The sequence below is a fragment of the Culex quinquefasciatus genome, chromosome 3 (assembly GCF_015732765.1).
Source record: "Culex quinquefasciatus strain JHB chromosome 3, VPISU_Cqui_1.0_pri_paternal, whole genome shotgun sequence".
Classification (NCBI taxonomy): Eukaryota; Metazoa; Arthropoda; class Insecta; order Diptera; family Culicidae; genus Culex; species Culex quinquefasciatus.
This window is the reverse complement of record NC_051863.1, coordinates 139,352,600-139,362,649: the sequence shown is the minus strand read 5'-3', so window position 1 is coordinate 139,362,649 and position 10,050 is coordinate 139,352,600.

Here is a 10,050-nt window from a genome sequence, read left to right as displayed (position 1 = left end):
CCAACTGGCAGTCGCATGATTGTGATGCATGGCGGCATGAAAGTAGGGGCAGGGGGGGGCAGAATGGACCGCCTAAGGGAAATGCACCAAAAACCATAGAAAAACATAAAAATCTATGAATCCTGTGTAGTAGGCTTATGCTTTGGAATGTTACCTTCAATGTTGTATACTTGGTTGATGAAAATTTTTTACTTAAAACTATTTTTGAGCCACTTTGAAAAAAAAAGTTTTTTCGACTAATTTTCCAGGGTGCGGGGCAGGATGGACCACCCTGCGGGGCAGAATGGGCCACCTTAGAAAACAAGCCATTTCTTCTAATACAACGTTGAAGGGTGATAAGAAATTACTTGAGGGACCTTTCCATTATAGTTTCCATGAAATTTGATCACTTTTATAAAAATAGTAACTTTAAAAAACAAAGATTTTTGAAAATAGTGTAAATATGTCGAAAAAAGACACTATTTTTACAACTAAGCGTCGAAACAACTATAAAATCCACTTTTGTTGCATTAAACTTGATTTGTGAAGCTACCAGGAGTAAAATAATCCATTTAGCTCAATTTTTTAAATTTTTGATTGTTTTTACAAGGCAGGAAAAGGGTGGTCCATTCTGCCCCCAAGTGGATTTTAATTTAACACTTCCACCACCAAGCCTCTAAATGATTTTAAGGTTCCGTTGTTGTTTGTATACCTTGGTAGTAGCATCTAGTAACGTTATAAGCATTGAGCAAACTTTTTCAAACAATCCAACTTATCAAAAAGCTTATTAAAAATCCTCGAAATAAACAACATTTGCGTGGTTTTGTCATAAATTTACATTTTTGCTCATAATTCGAAAAATACTACATTCGAAAGTACGATCATTAGCATTAAAAAACCAACTTATTCGAAGTGCAATCGGCTTAGTAGGCCCAAAATAGGGACAAACATCCTATGTGAGAGGATAATTCATACAGAAATGTTTTTGCAATCCCAAAACAATTTACCGTCAACTGGGGCGAATTGGGACACATGGGGCGAATTGGGACAGCAGTTTTAACCATATTAGAGCACAATATTTTGATTTTTCTGGTTGGTTTCGGATAGGATAGACTCAGACCAACAAAATGTGTACATCCATTTCCAAATTTAAAACCTTTGAGTGCTCCAAACACTGCTGTCCCTATTCAGACTGTAGTCCCGATTCACCCCAGATGACGGTACGTACTTTTAGAAGTTATTAAGTAAAATTAATAATTTCCAAAGAGAAAAGTTTAAGAATTGATCAATGAAAACTTGTAGGTTAAATTGTTCCGCAATAGGATGTCAAGGATTGTACTGGCAATAACAAATTCAACAGCATTTCGTAACGCTTGTTAAGTATCCGTGATCTAACAAATCACTTTCCCGAATGACAAAGAGAGGCTAAGTTGGGGATACTTGGGAGAATGTCCCTTATCCCATCAAAAAAGGAAAGCGTCAACACTTTTCGTTTTCTAAGTCTATTTCTTATTCCCTCTAACTGACAAAAATCAAACAATTTACAACTACAAGCTTAAACTGCAATAACCGCAACTCTTGGCAGCCTTCTGTAAACAATTATAAAAAAAAACAAGTTGACATTGAAGCATTATTTTTTTAAAAGATAAATAATCAACACATCAACTAAAAGTGGTCGATAGTTAAAATCAAAAGCAAAAACAACCAACGACCGAAAAAATGTGCGTGCCATGTGACTCACGCATTGACATGGTTCAAATTTCATCACGCACAGGGATAATTGCAGAAATTGTTCAAATATTTCGCACAACTCACGCTCATTGGTTCGATGGCCAATGCCAGTCAATCACCTTAAGGACAGCTCGCTCCTTTCAGTCCACCACAGCAGCAGCAGTGCGTAGTGATAAATTATTAATTAGTGCTGCACCTAAGAGTACTGTTGAAATTGTTCTGACACGGCGTGGGTTTTCCAACAGTTGGTTACGCTCGCAACCCTTCTTCTATAAAGTTAATCTCATTTAGATTTTCTTTTAATTACTTAATTATTTTACTGCTCTACATAAACCGTTTAACGGGGTGCTCTGAACTCGCCATGGCCATCGGTTAAACGATTTCGACACTTCGATCATTAATGGCGCGTGCCACGAGCAAACGATTTGGAATTTATTGCTAATTAACTGCTTAACAGGCATGTTTGCTTTACTTAGGATGCAGCATGTAAACGCACTGTGAAATCACTAATTACAATACATTGAAAATCGCAGAATTCCCAACTCAAACTAGAGTACGTAATCTACTGTTCACATTCAGACATTCGCGCCAGGGTCGCCAAACGTCCGTCAATCTCGCAAATGGACAGTGTCTCCTAAAACCGATCCCACAATGACCAGTAGCTACCGGTGTTCTGGGACATGCCTTTGTTTTGCAACGCCTAATAGAATAGTGTAGCTACCGAACTGGCGGGTGGGCGTTGGACAACACACTCACTGTGTCCCCAGGGTTAGCGACAGCCACTTGACCTATCAAACTCAGCATAGGGGGGTAATCTCGGTTGATCATGGTGCAAGACGGCGATGGCGTTGACTCTCGGGCGGTGGGACACCAACATCGAGTGTGTCTCCGGAGATCGGTTTCAGTCGTTTATCAGTTGGGGCGCAGTGGTGTGTCTTAATTTTTTGTGCGAAATTCTTTGTACACTTTTCCTCCTTCCTGTATTGACGCATGTTGTGGATTTACAATGCTCAAGAACTGGGCTGGGCGCCAAGATTGTCGCGGTTGTGGTCACTGGCCACAGTTACAATTGTGTCACAGTGCTGTTAATCGATGAAATCAACGGCGTCAACATCATCGCTGTCAATGATCGTTTATTTAAACGTCAACGTCAACGGAGGTGTTGATTTCAACGGCGTTAATCAATGCGCTGATTTTTGGGATCCTATTTTAATTATTAAGAGTTTTATTAGGATAGAATGATTTTTTCATAAATGTTTTAATTAGGAAACTTCTCAAATTAATGTCGCATACGAAGGATTGTTTGAGGAGCCATGTGGACCAAAAGGACCGAAATGGCCGGATTGTAAACGCAATTTCCACTCTAGCTAATTGCTGGACACTGTTATCTCCATTTTGGTTTTCAAAGTCGCCCCCTCCTTCAATATAAGCTCGAAAAATCGCAGGGCAAAAAATAAAAACTTCGAAAGTTAAATGAAATTAGACGTGCAATCAACTGAAAAAAATAAAAATGCATTTGCATTATTAACTACTTTGAAACAGTAAAAACATATTTAGAATTTTTGTAAAACTTCGATGCAAAGTCCGCAAAAATATCGATTTTTCCATTTTATTTTGTCAAATCTTCGATTTTTTGAAAACAAATGATTGCAAAACATTGAGAATGTTAAAACCATGACAAAAAATATTTTTTCACAAAAAAGGTTTTTAAAGGTATCAGATTTCTTTACAAATCTATTAAAACAACTTGTTTATTTAAGATCGATCCACCTATAAGACCAGGTCAATTAAAAATCCGTACCAAAAATCAAAACCTTTCACGCAATTTTACCCGATAGCATATTTTTATTTATACAGCAATTCCCCACGAAAACAGCATGGAAAAAAACAAAAGTGCTCGGATCGGGCTCAAAATTTTTCTGGGGGTTCACTGTCCGAAATAATTAGACCCGTATTTTTTTTTTTGGCCATTAGGGTGGCCTACGCCGTGTTAGGGTGGTCTGAAAAATGGCCATTTTCGATGATTTTCGCAAAAACCACTTTTTTCGAAAAATCATAACTCCTCGTCATTTTAACCGATTTCAATTGTCTTATACGCAAATGAAAGGTGATAAGTTGGCCTTTCACAGAAAAATAGTAAGAAGTTTCAAAAATCTAGCCTAACATATGAAAAGGGCGTATAAAACTTTAAAATGCCGCTTTGACGGTGTCTGGACCAAAGAGCCTATGTCTGAAAATATTTTTATCGGATTCCCTGGACATTTTTACATAATATACTAAAAAATGGGAGGAGTTCATTAACAGGATTCCGAGATATGATTTTTTCAAAATAAAATCCGTGTTTTCTGACGAGCCGCGCGCAAAAACCGGAGAATGACGAAATTGGCAAAAAATCAACTTTTTTCACTAAAACTGCGATAACTTCAAAATTTCAGCGATGACCTATACATGTCTGGGTACCAAAAGTTGCGTCTTTTAATTACAAAATTTTTTTGAAACTTCTTACTATTTTTCTTTGAAAGACCAACTTATCACCTTTCATTTGCGTGTAAGACAATTGAAATCGGTTAAAATAACGAGGAGTTATGATTTTTCGAAAAAAGTGGTTTTTGCGAAAATCGACGAAAATGGTTATTTTTCAGACCACCCTAACACGGCGTAGGCCACCCTAATGGCCAAACAAAAAAAATACGGGTCTAATTATTTCGGCCAGGGAACCCCCAGAAAAATTTTGAGCCCGATCCGAGCACTTTGTTTTTTTCCATGCGGTTTTCGTGGGGAATTGCTGTATACAGTTTCTGATTCAAGCCGGTAAAATTTAACTTTCTACGTATAAATCTCTGACGGGGTATCTCGGTTTATAATATTTTGCTGCAGCCACGCCGTGTCAATAGTTTGAAAGAGTAGTTGAAGAAAATTTTATCCTGCCGCGGTCCAAAATTCTATGATGTAGCTATCTTGGGTTGGTCGAAGAGGTGGCACCTAAAAAGTTTGAGCCGAAAAATACAAATAAAATCCATTTTCGGAATTCGGGAAGTACACAGCTAAAAAAGTAGTAATCCAGCTGCGTGTAAAAGACCTGGGTGTAAAATAAATATTGCATTATTTTATGCAATTTTATGTGATTTTACATCCTGAAATATGTAGCCCATCAGTATGGGAAACCTACTTGACCGAAATGTGAAGCTCATATATGCGTTTATCCATGCAGCTTTACATCGGTCTGATGGCCGAGTGGGCTAAGGCGCCAGTCCTTACTGTTGGTGCTGGGTTTGAATCCCGTGGGTTGCAACTTTTTTTTGTGTGTTGCAAAAATTGTACATGCAGTGTGTAATATTAAGTGTTTATTTTGACGAAGGTGATGTGCATGCTTTTGCATGCGATTTTACCATCGGATTTTTTGCTGTGTACCTACGAAATTTTAAATTTGTTTGTTGAACACTTCAATAGTCTTCACCACGGCAACCTGATTTTGACATTCTGCGTTCGTTCGTTTCACACACAAACGAATGAGTGCTACGTAAAGTCACTCACGCAGTCATTGACCTCCCTCAAGAAATACATTCACTCGACGAACGGTCATTTGACATTCTACCGAGATTCCGCACAGCTTAAAAAGTAGTAATCCAGCTGCGTGTAAAAGGCCGGGCTGTAAAATAAATATTGCATTATTTTATGCAATATTATGTGATTTTACACCCTGAAATATGTAGCCCATCAGTATGGGAAAACCTACTTGACCGAAATGTCAATCTCATATATGCGTTTATCCTTTCATGGGTCTGATGGCCGAGTGGGCTAAGGCGCCAGTCCTTACTGTTGGTGCTGGGTTTGAATCCCGTCGGTTGCAACTTTTTTTTGTGTGTTGCAAAAATTGTACATGCAGTGTGTAATATTAAGTGTTTATTTTGACGAAGGTGATGTGCATGCTTTTGCATGCGATTTTACCATCGGATTTTTTGCTGTGTACCTACGAAATTTTAAATTTGTTTGTTGAACACTTCAATAGTCTTCACCACGGCAACCTGATTTTGACATTCTGCGTTCGTTCGTTTCACACACAAACGAATGAGTGCTACGTAAAGTCACTCACGCAGTCATTGACCTCCCTCAAGAAATACATTCACTCGACGAACGGTCATTTGACATTCTACCGAGATTCCGCACAGCTTAAAAAGTAGTAATCCAGCTGCGTGTAAAAAGGCCGGGCTGTAAAATAAATATTGCATTATTTTATGCAATATTATGTGATTTTACACCCTGAAATATGTAGCCCATCAGTATGGGAAAACCTACTTGACCGAAATGTCAATCTCATATATGCGTTTATCCTTTCATGGGTCTGATGGCCGAGTGGGCTAAGGCGCCAGTCCTTACTGTTGGTGCTGGGTTTGAATCCCGTCGGTTGCAACTTTTTTTTGTGTGTTGCAAAAATTGTACATGCAGTGTGTATTGCGCCTTGCATGAATTTCTAGAGTTTTGTGTCAATCGTGATGGCCTATGAGTTTTTCATCACAGTGGTCATGGCTGGCTACAACTGTCAACTTTGCGCACTTTGCACCTTGCTAGAGTGCTGCGCAATTATTTTCATCACAGTGGCATTTCTTCAACTTTGCTAGTTGCTTCTGAAACTCGACGTTTTTGCTTATCAACAATAAATAAAGTCCTCAGCCACGGAATCACAAGAAAGGAGCTTCAAGGAACAATATAAAAACAATCAGAAAATCGCAAAATAACAACTGGACCGGTTCAGGATTGATCCGAGCGTCTGAGGGAACCGAGTTCAAGTTTACCATGGATAGCATTTCGAAGACGACTTCTGCTTGCCTCGGTGACGATTTTTTGGCTGGCTGTTAGCGCCCAAGCGTTCCCATTTCAGAGAAAGGTTAAGTACGGAAGCTTCGGCATGCCAGTGACAAGCGATGACCGCTTTCGTTTTCTTCTAGCTTGCAAGAGTAATCCGAATGGATTGACGACTAAGAAGTGTGCTGAATTTGAAACAACGCAAGGATGATCAGAGCGGAGAGTGCTAGTGCTGCCAGGAATATAGTGCGACCGTTGTCTAGAAGAATTTTACGGAAACTCACTGCTCAGATCACAGATAGGCTGCCAACCGAGTCACTACCCGAATGCGATCGATACCGGTCATTCGTATGCGATCGAGTGTCATTTAGGTCAAGATCTTTGTGAGCGACCAGGCTTACGCCGGAGCCATGTGTGACGAGTTCCCTTATCTTTTGCCGTCTTCTGCAAGACCTGATTCAAACTTTCTCAAGAAACCAAGTACAACCGTCTAGGGCTCCTAGGAAAATCTGTTCAAATCCCATTCGTTTGGCTTATATTTTTTGTAATCGTCATAAATAAAAATTAATGATAAACTAGCAAAAAACCTTGGAGATGGTCATTGGGTTTCGGTCATTTCATTACCCAGAACGTTTTACAAAATCGAATGAGGACCCTCGGCGCGTTGGTTAGCACCTTTTTTCCTTTGGGCTGTAAGGCTGCGGTTGGTCCATCTTGCCAGGCTTTGGCTGCCGATCTCTCATGATGTCTAAGGGACCTGGGTTCGATTCCCGCCCATCTTCTCTGGGTGGTCTGTATTTGTCGCGTTTGAACTAAACGTTTTGTTAATAAATTTGGTCTATAAAGACGGTGTGATTCGCTTCGCTAGGAGACGGCGATTTTAGCGGATTGCAGACTGGATTTGGACGGAGTGATTGTCTACTAAATTGTTAACAATTCTGACTGCTTCCGGTTGTGGACGCAATTATGATGCTTTTAACGAAAATCTTTTTCTTCTCAATCCATTGCATGTCCTGAAAACTTAGATTGAGGCATCAATGCTACCCGGGAATCACAGAACATATTCCATTTTGGCTCTGTTTCGGAGCAGTTTCTTGGTAGGATTTGATCCTGGAACATATTTTCAAACATTAATCAAATATGAAAGAAATTAGAACTAACACTGACCTGGTATGGATACAAATTCGAAATAATTCGAGGGAAACGGTTTCGACTTTGAAAAAATAACATCAACAAACAAAATCAAGTTTTCTATGGCAACGACTGGAAGTGTGAAGAAAAATCACTGTGATTAAAAGATACTGTGATAAAAATATTTGCGCAAGACTCTAGTAAAGTGCAAAATGCGCAATAATATTAAGTGTTTATTTTGACGCAGGTGATGTGCATGCTTTTGCATGCGATTTTACCATCGGATTTTTTGCTGTGCGATCATCTCTCTAATGATCGCACTCAAATGACTTCTGCACCACGCAGCAAACACAAGTAAGGGAGAGACGAAAAACGAGAAAAAGAGCACGCTGAGTGGTGCTCATTTTTGGTTCGTTCCCTCTTTCTGTTTACGTTCGCCGACCGTCGCCAAGCAATGGCGATCATGATACAGTGAAACCACTTTTTACGCGGTGCGTTACGCTTTTCTAATTTGTCGATTTCTCTGGAACGACGCAACATTTTTGAAATCTTAAATTTTGAAATTTTAAAAGCAATTTGTAGATTTTGTTCAGATCTACAAAATGCTTTTTGAAGCTTGCAAAAATATTGTATGGTTTTGGAGAAATCAACGAAATAAAAAGCGTAACACCACCGCGTAAAAAGAGGTTTCTCTGTATGCGCTGTGTGTGAGCAAACAAATTACGTTTTCGGAAATGATCGCTCACAGAAAGTTGTATCAAATGTCGAGCAGTCCAATTCAGTGACAGATCCCTTTTCAAGCATTGACGTCTTATGTTTGGTGACCCCAACTCCTGCTCGCCAAAAAGGGCCGACTCTCCTAATCATAATATTCAAAAGAAAATGTGTCGTCTTTTTTTGTGATTATTCCAAAGCAATATTACAACTTTGCTGAATAATACCGTGTCGCTCAAAAACCCACAAATGTTTCAACGAAGTAAAAAAACAAAATTTAAATTTCCAAAAAAGTCAAAAATGTATGTATGTATGTATGTATTAGTACCCCCGTCTTGGCAGGACTTGGCCATGACCGCAGTATGTTTCAACTGAGACGGTTTGGTTAGTAACCGACTTATATCTTAAGGACCTTAAAAGATTATCATTAACATTCCAATCATTTCTTATGATATGATTAAAAAGACAATGAAGCTCATGTGACTTGGGCCAGGCGATCCACGACTCCCTCGTCCAGTCCATAAAACATATGAAGGCCCTGGGATGTTATTTTTTGAGAGGGGTTAGTATTTTTTTTGGGGGGTTGTTAGGCGTTTGAATTATATACAATGAATATAGTAAATATAATAAATATAATAGCAATGATAAATACAATGAATATAATAAATATAATGAATATAATAAAAATAATGTATATACAATAAATGGAATCAAATTAAATATAAGCAAACAAGTTGTTTCGAAGCATTCACTCTCAAAATTGTAATTAAAATAAAGAATGTAATTTAATGCATATTTAAGCAGTTATGGAATTCATTTATAAAATATAAAACTCAAGGAAATAAAAAAAAAACTCATGCAACTGTGATAAATTTTGTAAAACATGAAATGAAACTAATAAATGCAAATTAAAATTGATTTGCTTTTAAGAAACATAAATTTTAATAACAAAACCAAAATGCCAGTGCAACTCTTTCAGATGGAAATTGTGGAGTCTAGAGAATAAATGCTTCGAAACAGCTTAGTTTTAATATTATGTACCGATTTTGGCAGCAATAATAATAATTTATTGTTAAGAAAATAAGAACGACTGATTAAATGAACACAATACGTTACTATTGACAATAAAAAACAAAATCGCAAAACATTCAAATTATTAACGAAATTTAGGAAAATAACATTAAAAATATATTATTGATGCCAAAATTGAAAGACAACAAAAGAAATATAATTTTTGGAGTCATCCAGATGGTTCCAATCTTGGGCCTGAAATTCAATATTATAAATTATACATGTGACCAAACAGAGATCTTCAGAATAACCATTAAAAGAAGCCATCAGATGGATCCGCAAACTGTTTAGTAAAAAAATTAAATGAATTTTACAAACAGAAGTCAAAGTTAAAAAAAAAAACTTTTTCAAACTAATGTGAATGAATGTACAAACAATGTTGTAAATACCGAAAAAACTGAAAAAAAAAGTATTCAGCTAACAAGTTTAGGATTCAGTGAATATTTTTCAAAATGCCGTTTGTTTGCTAAATTATTTATAAGCTAGAAGTATTGAACTCAAACTAAAACTTAGTACATTTAAAATGTAACTAAAAAAATCATTCATGAGGCTAGGAGCAGTGCTGAAATAAATGTTCAACATTCATTAATATGTTTGAACGTTATTTAAAAAAAAAAAAAA